The 13,343-nt window shown below is 52.9% G+C and overlaps 3 non-coding genes across 3 annotated transcripts; 2 read left to right on the top strand and 1 right to left on the bottom strand.

Annotated features, from left to right (window-relative positions):
* Positions 1-5,417: 5,417 nt before the first annotated feature.
* TRNAQ-CUG (transfer RNA glutamine (anticodon CUG)) lies at positions 5,418-5,489 on the bottom strand. The gene has a single exon. It is a non-coding gene; the product is annotated as a tRNA-Gln (tRNA).
* Positions 5,490-8,233: 2,744 nt separating this feature from the next.
* Positions 8,234-8,315, top strand: TRNAS-AGA (transfer RNA serine (anticodon AGA)). The gene has a single exon. It is a non-coding gene; the product is annotated as a tRNA-Ser (tRNA).
* Positions 8,316-13,271: 4,956 nt separating this feature from the next.
* TRNAM-CAU (transfer RNA methionine (anticodon CAU)) lies at positions 13,272-13,343 on the top strand. Its single transcript has one exon. It is a non-coding gene; the product is annotated as a tRNA-Met (tRNA).

Raw genomic sequence — 13,343 nt, 5'->3', positions numbered from 1 at the left:
AGAGCAGAACTTTGCTCTCCCGTGTATCCCATTTATCCCATTGATACGCCTGAGGCCCAAGTACCGTGTCTACGTAAGCCCACAGCAGGGTGGCTCATGTTTCCCAGAGTTCAGGGTTTTTCCCATCTCTTCCACATCATGATGACTTCTAAGTGTTCTGGGAGGCTGATGCAACGTCCCTTTGACATTTGAAATGCATGGAATGGGCCACCCAATACCTGACCCAGGAAAAAGGGCCGTGAGCTTTTAGCTCCCTGCTCTGAGCCTCTCCTCAAAAGCAGTCCATCCATGCCTTTGGCCTCTGGGATGACCTTGCTGAGCAAAACAGGTCAATTTGGGTGTGTTTCTCTTTCAGGGAAGGACGCGGGCATGCCTTTGATCATAAAACTGGGCCATGGTAGAGCCTGATGAGCATAAGCAAGGTCCTCATGGCCGTCACTCCTGCCTGCAGGGGTCTTCCCTCCAGCCCACAACGGTCTTCCCTTGCCATTGAGCTTTGCCACATCCCTGGAGAGATAAGTCTCTTCTCCCATGTGGGATTGTGTAGCCTTGATGTTCTGCCTGAACTTACCCACTGTCTCCTGTGTGTCTACAATGACCCGCGGGGAAAAAATGTCTCTCAGGCTTAGCCTGAATGCCTTCGCTGAAAGCACCTGCCAGCTGACCTGAGGTGTCCTTTATGGCTCAATTTCACCGTGACCGGTGGCCATTCTGTGCTGGTTTTGGCTGAGAAGGGGTTAATTCTCCTCACTGTGGGGGTCAGCTACCTTTCCAGCTTCCTGCGCTCTGCCGCGTGGCGGGGGGGACTGGGAGGGGCAGGGCCATGGTGGGGACGGCTGACCCCGACTGGCCAATGGCAGGTTCATTCCTTGCGCACTAGCCTGAGACCTCCAAGTATATTGGCCTTATGAAGCTGGGACACAGACAAATCATTCTGATGTTAGGAAGCATCAAGCTCTCAAGCCCTCCTCCTGAGAGGGGGTCTTCAAGCTCCCAGACTTCTGCTGGGAAAGTGGCATGGCAAACTGCAAGCAGTCCAGGAAACTACTGGAGAGTGTTGAGGGACAACTTCCTAGTACAGGTGAGGGAGAGCCTGGCCAGAGGAGAGGCCCTGCTGGACCTGTTGTTTACTAGTGCGGAAGAACTTATTGGAGAGGTCAAGACTGGAGGTAGCCTGGGCTGCAGCGATCATGCCCTGGTGGAATTCTCAATCTTGAGGGATACAGGGTGTGTAAAAAGTAGAGTCAGGACCCTAAAGCTCAGAAAGTCAAGCTTTTGGCATTTTGGGGTGCTAGTGCTTGGGACCCCTTGGGAAACTGCCCTCAGAGATAAAGGAGGAAACGAGAGCTGGGAGACATTGAAAGCTATTTTATTCAGGGCACTAGAGCTCTCAATCCCAATGTGCAAAAAGGAAGGCAGGGGAGGCAGGAGGCCAGCTTGGCTAAGTCATGACCTCTTAGCCAAACTGAAACACAAAACCAAAAGGCACAGGCAGTGGAGGCAGCGATGCACATCCCGGGGAGATTACAGGGATATGGCCCGGGAGTGCAAGGAGGGGATCAGGAAAGCCAAGGCACAGCTGGAACTGACCTTGGCTAGGGATGTGCAAAATAACAAGAAGGGATTCTTCAGGTGCATAGGAAGAGGAAAGAAACTGTACCCCCCAATGAACAAAACGGGAGACCTGGCTACAACCAACATGTAGAAGATGGAGGTACTCAACAACAACATTTTTGCCTCCGTCTTCACCAGCAAGTGCTCTAGGCACCCCGCCCAATCCACAGAATCCAAAGGCAGGGACTGAGAGAATGAAGTACCAACCACCGTAGGAGAAGATGAGGTTCGAGACCATCTAAGGAATCTAAGGAAGGCGCACGAGTCCATGGGACCTGACGAGATGCATCCGAGGGTCTTGAAGGAACTGGCAGATGAAGTTGCTAAACCACTATCTGTCAAATCCGACAAGTTCTGGCAGACTGGTGAAATTCCCAGCGACTGGAAAAGGGGAAACATAATGCCCATTTTTATAAAGGGAGAACAGTAAGACCTGAGGAACTGCAGGCTGGTCAGTCTCACCTCCGTTCCCAGCAGGATCATGGAGCAGATCCTCCTGGAAAGTATGCTAAGGCACATGCACATGGAAAAGAGCGAGGTGATTGGTGACAGCCAACATGGCTTCCCTAAGGGCAAGTCGTGCTTGACAAACTTAGAGCCCCCAACAATGGGGTTACAACATTGGAGGATAAGGGAAGAGTGACTGGCATCACCTGCTTGAGTGAAGCACTCGACAATGTTCTGTACAAGATCCTGTCTCTAAAATGGAGAGACATGGTTTTGATGGGTGGACCACTTGCTGCATAAGAAATTGGCTGGTTGGTTGCACTCAAAGAGTTGTGGTCAACGGCTCAATGTCTTGGCGGAGACCGGTGATGAGTGTTGCCCCTTCAGGGGTCCATATTGGGATGAATATTATTTAACACCTTTGTCGGGGACATGGACAGTGGGATTGAGTGCACCCTCAGCAAGTCTGTGGACGACACCAAGCTGGGTGGGGTGGTTGACACTCTAGAGGGAAGGGATGCCATCCAGAGGGATCTTGACAGGCTAGAGAGGTGGGCCTGTGCGAACCTCATGAAGTTCAACAAGACCAAGTGCAAGGTCCTGCACCCTGGGTCGGGGCAAGCCCAAGCATGGACACAGGCTGGGCCATGAGTGGATTGAGAGCAGCCCTGCGGGGAAGGACCTGGGGATATCGGTGGATGAAAAACTGAACATGAGCCAGCAATGTGTGCTCGCAGCCCAGAAAGCCAGTCGCATCCTGGGCCACATCAAAATAAGCCTGGCTAGCAGGTCAAGGTAGGTGATTCTCCCCCTCTACTCCACTCTTGTGAGACTCCGCCTGGCATACTCTGTTCAGCTCTAGGGCTGCCAGCATAAGGAAGCCACGGACCTGTTCCAGAGGAGGGCTGCAAAGAAGATCAGTGGGCTGGAGCACCTCCCCTATGAGGACAGGCTGATAGAGTTGTGGTTGTTTATCCTAGAGAAGGGAAAGCTATGGGGAGAACTTATAGCAGCCTTCCAGTACTTAAAGGGATCCTACAGGAAAGAAGGGGAGGGAGGCTTTATCAGGGAGTGTAGCGATTAGACGAGTGGTAATGGTTTTAGTCTTTCAGAAGGTAGATTTAGATTAGATATTAGGAAGAAATTCTTTCCTGTGAGGGTGGCGAGACACTGGAAGAGGTCGTCCAGAGAAGTTGTGGATGCCCCCTCCTGAAAGTGTACAATACCAGGTTTGATGGGGCTTTGAGCAACCCAATCTAGAGGAAGGTATCCCTGCCCATGGCAGGAGGTTTCAAAGTAGATTATCTTTAAGGCCCCCTTGAACCCAAACCCATTCTAGGATTCATTCCCTGATTCTAGGTGGGATGAAGTGGGAGCAAAACATTTCAGGTGAAAGAGGCAAGGGCTTAATCACCAGCGAGGCCTCAGCAAGCGGCAACTACTAGGTGTTCAGATGCTTCATGAGCAAGGAATGTCTGTGGCCCCTTGGGGCTCTGGGACACAGCATAAAAGCCTGTGCTGCTCCAGGCTCTGCATCCTCCTCTCTTGCCTCCCTTTCCTCCAGGAACGAGGTAAGCCTGAGTCCGCTCCATCTCTCTCCCTGTGGGCTGAACTGCTCTCACGGTGGCTACTCAGGCTGATGCGTGGGCCTGCCTCAGCTTGGCCCTGCAGTAGAGCCGTTGAAGGGCTGCCACCTCTCTCCCTTTTGATGGCGGTGGCTGGGGAGAGCTGGGAAGAGGGGGCTTCTTTCAAGCCAAAGGGGAAAAACGGAGCTCAGCTTCAGGGAGGTCTGCCCACCACAGTTCCCACCTTTAGCAGATGGTCTCTAACCAAACGGCCAAGTGCATCCAGTGTCGCCTTCTATGCCGCAACGTTTGTTCTGGAGATGGGGTATGATCAGCCTTTCCCCAGGTGCTTTAGAATCATAGAACAGTTTGTGCTGGAAGGGACCTTTAAAGATCATCTAGTCCAACCCCCCTGCAATGAACATGGGCATCTTCAATTAGACCAGGTTGGTCAGAGCCCTGTACAGCCTGACCTTGAGTGTTTTCCAGGGATAGGGCATCTACCAACTCTCTCAGCAACCTGTTCCAGGGTTACAGCACCCTCACAGTAAAAAAATCTCTTCCTTATACCTGCTCTGAATCTACCCTTTTTAGTTTGAAACCATTATCCCTTATCCTATCTCAATAGGCCCTACTTTAAACCCAAGAAGTAAGTGCTCTACAAATCAGGGAGCACAATGAGGGCCATGGGAGCTGTAGGCACAGTGTGTGTTTTTAAGGTTCAATTCAATCTATATGGTCTGTGTTCACTTCATCAACCTTTTCCGTGCTGTTGTACCAGGAAATGCAGGAGGAGGACCTGGTGGAATAAGCAGACAATTAGGCACATCTTTGCTCCCAGTCCTTCAAATCTAGCCTTCAGGTGAGATGACATACCTGTTGTGCGTGTTACCAAGATCAGCTGCAGGCCCTTTCTGGACATGGAGCTAGAAATGGAGATGGAGGGGAGAAAAGTGTTTCTGAAGAGAGAGCTGAGGAGAAGACAGGCAGACTCATATTGGGGTTTGTATTCGCAATCTGTTGTGTACCTGTCTCTGTCGTGTACCAGTCTCTGTTGTGTACCACTGCATTTGCTCCTTCTCGTTAACGACTTTGTCCAGCATAGCTGGAGACTTGTGGTGGTTTGTTGCCACCTGCTCTGCAAGAAGAGGGAGAATCAGCTCTCTCCCATGGCACCAATTACGACCCTAGGCATGGAACGCTGCCAGCTGTGGGTGGAGCTTCCTGAAGTCATACCAGAGGATCAAAAATAAACAAGCAGGCAACAGAGAGACACAAAGGCCTCAGAGAAAAGGGGAGAGCAAGAAGGAATGGACAGGGATGGAAATGCAAGTAATGCCACACACTTCCCCCCTGTTTTACTGTGAGGGATGTCCCAACATGGGAAACGGTTGCCCAGGGAGTGTTGTAGAGTCTAAATGTTTGGAGGTGTCCAACACCCAACCAGACAAGGCCCTGAACTGCCTCCTGTACTTGGCCCTGCTTTGAGCTGGGCTTGGACTGCATCATCTTCACCTCAGGCGTTGTGTGCTATGCTGAGCCACTGCTGGAGCCCCTCAGCCAGGAGCAGCCACCAAGCACAAGGGAGCAGAGAGGGGACGGGGGCCTGTGCTCAGGAAAGCTGCAGAGGTTTTGCGGGCACAGGGCAGGAGCAGGGGGCACTGATGTCAGTCCCAGGGCTGGGAGCACAGGAAAGGAAGGAAGACCAGAGTGCATTAAGCAACTGACACAACAGCAAGGCTGTTAAGGTGTGAGCATGCTGAGGAAAGCTCTGAGGGAGCCAAAAGGTTGAGGTCCCACTGAGATTTGAACTCAGATCGCTGGATTCAGAGTCCAGAGTGCTCACCATTACACCATGAGACCTCCTGGATGCTTGCTTGCTTTCCCTGGTGGCCACCTCAGACGAGCCATACGCTCCTGGCAGAGCTGGTGGTGTCACCTCCCTGGCCGTGACCAAAGTCAGGCTTCCTCCAGGGCCACGGGGCCTTTCAGGGAGGCAGCAGAGCTCTTGGAGAAAGCCTGGCATGACCTCTCTTACAAGACTCAGGCTGGTAACCTGAGAGAATCTTACTTTCTCCTGATTCGACCTCGTTAGGAAGTTTCCAGAAGAACCGCTTCGGCATTCCACCTCGCAGAGTACATTCATGGCCCAGCGATCGGTGGTTCAATGCTTGCACTTGTGGCCTTTGCTGCTGCCCCCCCTTCACCCCCATGTTGGACACCCTGTCGCTCTGCTTGCGTAGGTTATGGCCTCCCCTGTTCTTCACCTTGTAGCTCACACTAAGCAGCCTTTAACCAGATATCCTTACCCTCGGTTGCAGCCCTAGCGAGTCTCCTGACCCTACCGAACAGGGGACCAGGAGAGAGGGCAGGGGATGAGATTCAACAGAGGGAAGAGCTGGCAGGAGGACCCAAAGCCGCTAGCTATGGGTTGCACAAGCTGGACTGCCTTCCTCTGCTGGGACAATCCTGGCTGCCCTCCAGTCCGTGTCCTTTCTTCCAGGACACGCTGTCACCTTCTGTCCCAAAGCGGCCTCTCCCTCAGAGAGAACAAGGTTTTCTCTCCCAAGGCTGCTCCAGAGTCAGGTACGTTTCACTGTGAGCCTGAGGGAGCTTTCCCTTGTGCCCTGGCACCACCACACTCCCTGCCCAAGAAGGGTCCAGGCACGCAGCAGGGAAAAGCTGCACCGGTGCTGTCCTCCTTCTGCCAAGGTTTGAGTCTCTGTGTTGAGAGCAGGACCCTTGCTCCCAGCACTCAGACGGGAGGACACACATGTGGTGACCCCTGCCAGATCTCAGACTTAGCCTGGGACATGGAGGACATAGCCTCCTGGTACCTTTGGCCTGCCTGAAGCACTGGGCTGGCATCTGGTACTTCTGAACCCACAGAAGAGACCATGCTGTCATGCCCAAAGCTAACTTACTAGAAGCAGGCTGCATTCAGAGAGGCATGAGAAATGCCCAGTCACTGGAGTAGGGTTAAATCTCTAAAGAGTCACGCTCTCTAAAGAGTCACTCTGTCAAGTGGCATTGTTGCTTCACTCATTCCTCTTGACCAAACAAGCCCCTTCTGCAACTGTTCAGCTGCAGGAAAAACAGCTCCGTGCTTGGTTGATGGTGGTGGTTTTCCTTCAAGTCTGTGCACTTCTGGCTTTTCTCATGTCTCTTTGTCTTAAAAACCATCAGCCCATAACCCATTATAGCTCTGCATAGGATCCTGTAACTGCAGATCTACCACCTCGCCAACAGGCCATCGCTGCTGCTGCTGCTACTGCTGCTCTTTTGTTTGAAAAGCTGATACTCTGGCCCTGGGTCATCCCTCGACTGTTGCTGTTCCCCACCCTGTTACAGCCCTTCTGCTGAAAGGGAAAAATCCATCCTATTTCCAACTTGCAGTTGACTAAGTACAAAAACTACTCCAATCAGCAGCCACCATAACTCTTCTTGGCTGTCTGTCCTTAATCCTGCGTCACGACTTCCTGCCCTTTCTGGTGGGGACCCAGAGGACTCTCTTTCTGTCACAGAACAACGCCAGACACCCTGACCCGACCTCCGAGATATTCCCCTGCAGAACCCAGACAGAATCCTTTTTGCAGATGGGTCCCATCTCTGTAACACCACGCGGGAAAGCAGCTGCAGGGGATGTTGTCTGCACTTCTGCCAGTGCTCTAGAAGCTTATTTGGTACCAACCACCCCTTTGTCATAGACAAGGAGGTCTTCTGGAAAAGGCTGCTCTCAACTGTCTTGAAAGGTCACGGCAACTGGGAGAGGTTCCTGAGGCGCTGAAGAACGTCATTGTCACTCCTATCTTCTAGAAGGGCATGAAGCAGCACTTGGGGAACCAGAGGCTCGTCAGCCTTCACCTGGAAGCCTGGAAAGGGAAGGAGCAACTCATCCGGGAAATCCTTTTCAGACATGTGGAGAACAAGAAGGTCACTGGGGTGTTTTTGTTTGTTTGTTTGTTTGTTTTCATTACACTCTATTCCTAGCTCATTTCTCTCTGACCATGCTCTCCTGTTTTGTAGGAGAAAAATCTCACTGGAATGAGGTGTAACGATATTCCTGGTAAGTAAGAAGTAAACCACCCTCATCACTCTTGCAGCTCATAGCCTGTGTGCCAAGGGAAACACAAGGAGCGTCTCTCAACACCTCTACCTGAAGGGGACAAAGCCTCTCAAGTCTCTGATACCGAGGTTGCTTTAAGCAAAAAACGCAACATTCTTCACTATGCTGACAGTCAAAAACCAGCCTGGGTGGTGGGGTTTGCATTGCACTGTATTTACAGACTCCCACTGTGTCATCAGCAATGCTACAAGTAGGTGGAGTCAAGAAGAGGGGGATTGTGATTGCGCATGCTCTCTTCCCTACTGAAATGCTGACCCTAACCCCATCTTGCAGTCACACTGCCTACATCCAGAGCTGAAAAATCCGCCTGCTTCTGTCCTCTGCCAGGGGTTACTCAGGGCAGGCAGTGAAAAGTCACTGCTTCCTGAGCATACGTGCAAGATGCACTGGGGTACGCTGGCAGAAGGAATGAGGTCAGCGCTCAAGTGCTCTCAGTGGCGGGACTCAAGGCTGACCGTGAAGGTCAGGGAGCCTGGAGCAGGTAGTTGTGGCCGAGTGGTGAAGGCGATGGACTAGAAATCCATTGGGGTTTCCCCGCGCAGGTTCGAGTCCTGCCAACTACGGGGCTCAGTCCCCTTTTGGGCTCCCTGCAATTGGCCATGCTGCAGCTGTGGGACTCACCTGCAGAGACACAGTCTCTCCAGCTGCACAGGGCGCCCAGGGACACAGCAAAACCACCTTGCCTACAGCACTTGTTCTTGCCACCCCCTAGAAATGCCTGCATGGATGGGAAATCCTGCTTCCTTTTTACATGGTAGGCAAGTTGGGGGAAGAGTGCTGAGAATGAACCATGAAAAGAGGTCCGCTGTTGTTGGTTCTTGAGCAGAACTTAGGAGCCTGATCTCACCATGCATCCCAATCAGCACAGCCCCACCAGCTGTCTCCAGTGCATCATCTTAAGGAAAAAGGAAACCCTGAGGGGGCAGATGCAGAGAGAGCCTGGAGGAAGAGAAGGAAAGACAAGCCCATTGGTGGTGCATGGTCCATTCCACGCAGCCATGCCACTGGGGGTTGGAGAAACATTGCAAGGGAAAAAGAAGCCCGCAGAGATTGTCAGAATGACCGAAGAGGAAAGGGGCGACAGAGACGACACCTGCAGCTGAGCCAGGGACCTCTTGACCTCCAGTGAAGTACTTTCCCCTGAGCAATAGCCCCTGCAGCAGGCAGGCTGGGCCCACACGCCCCATGCACATATCTGCACCCACATCCCAGCCCTCTCCATCCCGCTTTTGCTTTTATCTCCTCTGCCTGGTTGCTGCATGCTCAGGCCTGTGCATGGGACAGGAAACACAAGCCTGGAAATGCAGGCCTCAGCACTTCCACCTCGTCCCTCACCATAAGAGGTTCCACCAGCTCAGGCCACCCAGAGCCTTTCTGGGATGCCTTGCAGCATTTAGGACTGGCCACCATCCAGTCCAGCTGGGCCAGCCCTGCCCTGGGATGACTGGGAACCGCCTCCACACCAAGAAGTGCTGGGCAGGACAGGAATGGCACCCAGCATGGAGAGGAGGTGTTTCTCTGGCAAGGGGTTTCTCAGGAAAGGCAGGCAGGAGACAAGGATGAAGAGCCTGGAGCAGCGCAGGCTTTTATGTTGTGTCCCAGAGCCCCAGGGGTCCTGAAGGACACCTCACACCAGCTCTCAGTTGCTTTCTGTCCAGGGACTCAGGCTAAAGATGAGAGATGTCTCTGCGTCTCAGGATGCTGGGAGATCTCCAGGGCTGTGGCAAAGATCAATAGCAGGGAAGGACTGTTGTAGGCCGGATGGAGGCCCCTTGTGTGCAGGAGGGAGGGCCACGAGGACCCTGCTTATGCTCATCAGGGTCTGCCACAGCCTGTTTTTTTCTGACCTCGTGTCCAGGGAGTGAAGGCAGATTCCTAATGAGAAAAAACAGACCAGAGGGTCAGGCACGTATCTTTCAAGTGAGATCTCCAGGGAATCTCCAATGCCACGTCCAGGAAGTGGAGACCCTGCTGGAAACAAGCGAGCAAATCAGTGCCTCGGAGGATGATCACAGAGATGCCTGTGGCCTTCCCCGAAAGAGAAGCACACCCAAAGTGACCAGTTTTGCTCAGCAAGGACACTCCAGAGGCCAGAGACCTGGATGGCCTGCTTTTGTGGAGAGGCTCAGGGCAGGGAACCAAAAGCTCTGGCCCTTTTTCCAGGGTCAGGGGTGGAGTGGACCGTTCCACATATTTCAGGTTTCAAAGGGACAACGGATCAGTCTCCCAGAGCACTTGGGACTCATCGTGATGTGGGAGAGTTGGGAAAAACCCTGAACGCCACGCAAACTTGAGTCACCCTGCTGTGAACTTTGGTGGACACAGTGCCCTGGCCTCAGGCGTGCCAGGGATACCAGAGCTCACAGCCTCATTCCTTAGAAAGTGCTGCTTTCCCTTAGGCTGTTTCCTCACAGTTTAGCACCGTTCCTGAAACAACTGCTGCTTCTCTGCAGTCTCATGCTGCTGCTGCTGCTGCTGCTGCTGCTGCTGCTGCTGCTGCTGCTGCTGCTGTCTTCCAAGGCATTGCCTTTTTGTGGCTGCTCAGGGGCCCATGAGACTCAGCGTACCCCAGAATAATGAAAGTTGGAAGGGACCGCTGGAAGTCCTCTGGGCCAACCTCCTGCTCCAAGCAGACCAAACTTCCCAAGTACCTCAGCAGGCTCCTGACCTTGGCCTGTTGACTTCTGAACACTGCCACTGTCAGAGAGGTCACTGTCTCTTGGGGAGCTCTTCCGGGGCTGCTCCACGCCCCCATCACTTCTTTTCCCACAAAGAGAGCTGGTATTATCCTTGTTGCAACTTGTGAGTAATGTGGTTCTTAGGGATTAGTCAAGTCGTGTTGTACCCAAACTTTTGAGGGGTATAAGAACCTCGTGTAAAACTGCATTGCAAGTGCCCCTGATTTGGCTGGGACGCCTCATGCACTCAAGTATATATTTACTCTCGTCTGTCTATGCTTTGCATCCTAGCCTCTCTCCTCGGTCAGCACGGGCTGCTTGCAAATTTTGGTGACACGGGACTCTAGCCATTACCTGTTCCTGGGCTAAAGTCTGCCTGGAGCAGCTACTGGTTTTGGTGGATGATGATTGCTTTGGTGAGTCCCCAAGCCAGTTGGCCCAGAGTGGGTCATACCCCCATTCCCCAGGGCAAATCCCTCAGCAGCAGTCTGTCACCTCCACATCACTGATCCCTTGGAGCGATTGCTGTCAGATTGCTGTCAGGAGTAGCAGGAGAATTTTTACCCCAGATAAGAAGTGACAGGCGTGCTGCCCACCACTTCTGGCAAAATAGGTTGGATATTAGGGAAAGGTTCTTCACCCCGAGGCTGGTGGAGCACTGGCACACATGATGAGAGATGGGTCTACCCTGTGATGCCGTGAAAAGCCGAAATCAGGACTCAATAGCCTGAACGACTATTTAGCTGGTATTCTTTATTGCATCGCCGATTGCACATGGGATCACTCCTCCTAATGTGCATGCCCACTAAGTCTCAAATGGAGACTGTTACAGAAGCGTTTAATGTTTGTTTGTAAATTTCATAACAACTCATCCTTTTCAAGGGCCAAAGTAAAATATTTCCCTGTTTCCACTTGGTGTCTAATCTTATTTCTTTTCCAGTTACCATATGTCTCAGCTGAATTTTGAATCTCCTCCTCCTCAGGGAAAGACGTGGAAGTGCAGAAGAGGAAATGCTGGCAACTGTGGCATCAGGGGACCATCCCCAGCCATCACAGACCCTGATGGTTTGGCTCTCTCACAGCACCTGAGAAGAACAGGGGCTGAAGTTAGCCTGTCTAGGTGGTGCAGCATCTTAAGGAAAAGGGAAACCCTGAGGGGCACATGCAGAGAGAGCCTGGAGAAAGAGAAAGAAGGAGAGAAGGAGAAAAAGCCTATTGCTGCTGCATGGTCATTTTCCCGCAGGAATTCCACTGAGGTTGGCAGAAGCAGCACAAGCAAAGGAGAAGCTCAGAGAGGTTGTTGGCATGGATGAGGGAGGAAAGGGGCAATGGAGTTGTGGCGTGGGCTATTAGATGACACTTCTCAAATTTATCTGAGCGGGACGCCAAGCCTGCTGTGAGGACTGGGGTGGGGACACCCCTGCAGGGCAGATGGTGACCCAGCAGTACCTCCAGCCTCTTGGGGATGCAGGGCGGTGTCAACCCTTGAACAAAGACCACGACTCATATGGGCAATGGAGAGGGCAGCTGGAGCTGAGCCAGGGACCTCTTGATCTGCAGTCAAATTCTCTGCCCTGTATCAGGCAGGCTGCAGCCACGCTCCCCACACTCATATCCGCACCCACATCCAAGCCCTCTTCATCCAGGTTTTGCTTTTCTCTCCTCTGCGTGACTGTTGCAAACTCTGGCCCATGGATGGGACAGGGAACCAGCAGACAGAGCACACACATGGAGGCTTCAGCACTGCCTCCTCATCCCTTGCCCTCACCAACAGGATCTACCGGCTCAGAGCCCTCCTGGAACATCTCACAGGATCTAAGGCTGGTGACCGCCCAGTCCAGCTGGTCCAGCTCTGCCCTGGGGGTGGGCTTGGGAGCCACCTACTCCCCCAGCAGTTTTTGGCAGGACAGGAATGGCACCAGGCACAGAGAGAAGGGGTTTCTGTGGCTCTCTGGCAGGCTGCATCCTGCCGGGAGCAGCTCTCAGCTGTCAGGGAGCAGCAAGGGCAGCACTGTGCCAGAAAGGATAACCAGGAAATGTGGGGAGCACAGCACAGCGTGGGCAGGGCAAGGGCCTACCTGCCAGCGTGAAAGGCAAGGCCCTAACTGCTGTGCAACTTGCTTAGAGGAACAAACACTGCCCAAGACTAAGAGCTTTTACCTCAGGCTGACCTGAAGACCTACCTTAAACCAGCTCTCACTGGCAGAGAACACCCCATATGGATGATAAAACAATAGGAGATTGGTCTTTAATTGGTCAACACAAATGTATTGTAAACCTATATAAACCCTGCTTTTCTCTACATCAGGGTTCTCCACGCACTAGGCTGGGGCACTGCTCCGTGCACAGCTAAAATAGGAGAATTTTTATTTCCCTTGGTAATTCTATGCTAAGCATCCTTGTCTCCCTCCTTGGCTGGCAAAGAACTGACTTTTATGCTTGGCACAGTCCTGCAGCCCCGTGGGAGCTGGATTTCTGGGCAGGGTTGTGGTCCTCATGACCTCACTGGAGAGCAGCTCTTCTCTGCCCTGCAAAGCAACAAGGCTGCCCCCTCGCTCGGGGTTTCCTTCAGCACCTGCAGAGTCAGTTCAAGTGGTCAAAGAGAAAGTCCCCATCCAGGATTATGGGCAGGAGACGTGGGGAGAAGGGAAAAGCAAGGCCCTGGCACTACCCGTCAGAGGCCTGCTGCCAGTGAAGTTTACAAGGAGAAAATTTTCCTGCCTGGCCATGGGCGCAGGTAAGAGGAAGGGAAAGGGGCATGAGCGCAAGCGCAGGTGCTGGCAGTGCCCGTAAGCCCGATGCTTACGGGCTGTGGGAGGGCCCAGCTGAGGTGCCGGGGGGAGCAGAGTGGCGCAGCGGAAGCGTGCTGGGCCCATAACCCAGAGGTCGATGGATCGAAACCATCCTCTGCTA

This window comes from Phalacrocorax carbo, unplaced genomic scaffold (genome assembly GCF_963921805.1).
Source record: "Phalacrocorax carbo unplaced genomic scaffold, bPhaCar2.1 SCAFFOLD_191, whole genome shotgun sequence".
Classification (NCBI taxonomy): Eukaryota; Metazoa; Chordata; class Aves; order Suliformes; family Phalacrocoracidae; genus Phalacrocorax; species Phalacrocorax carbo.
The sequence above is the reverse complement of the archived record's forward strand: the minus strand, read 5'-3'. Positions and strand labels throughout refer to the sequence as shown.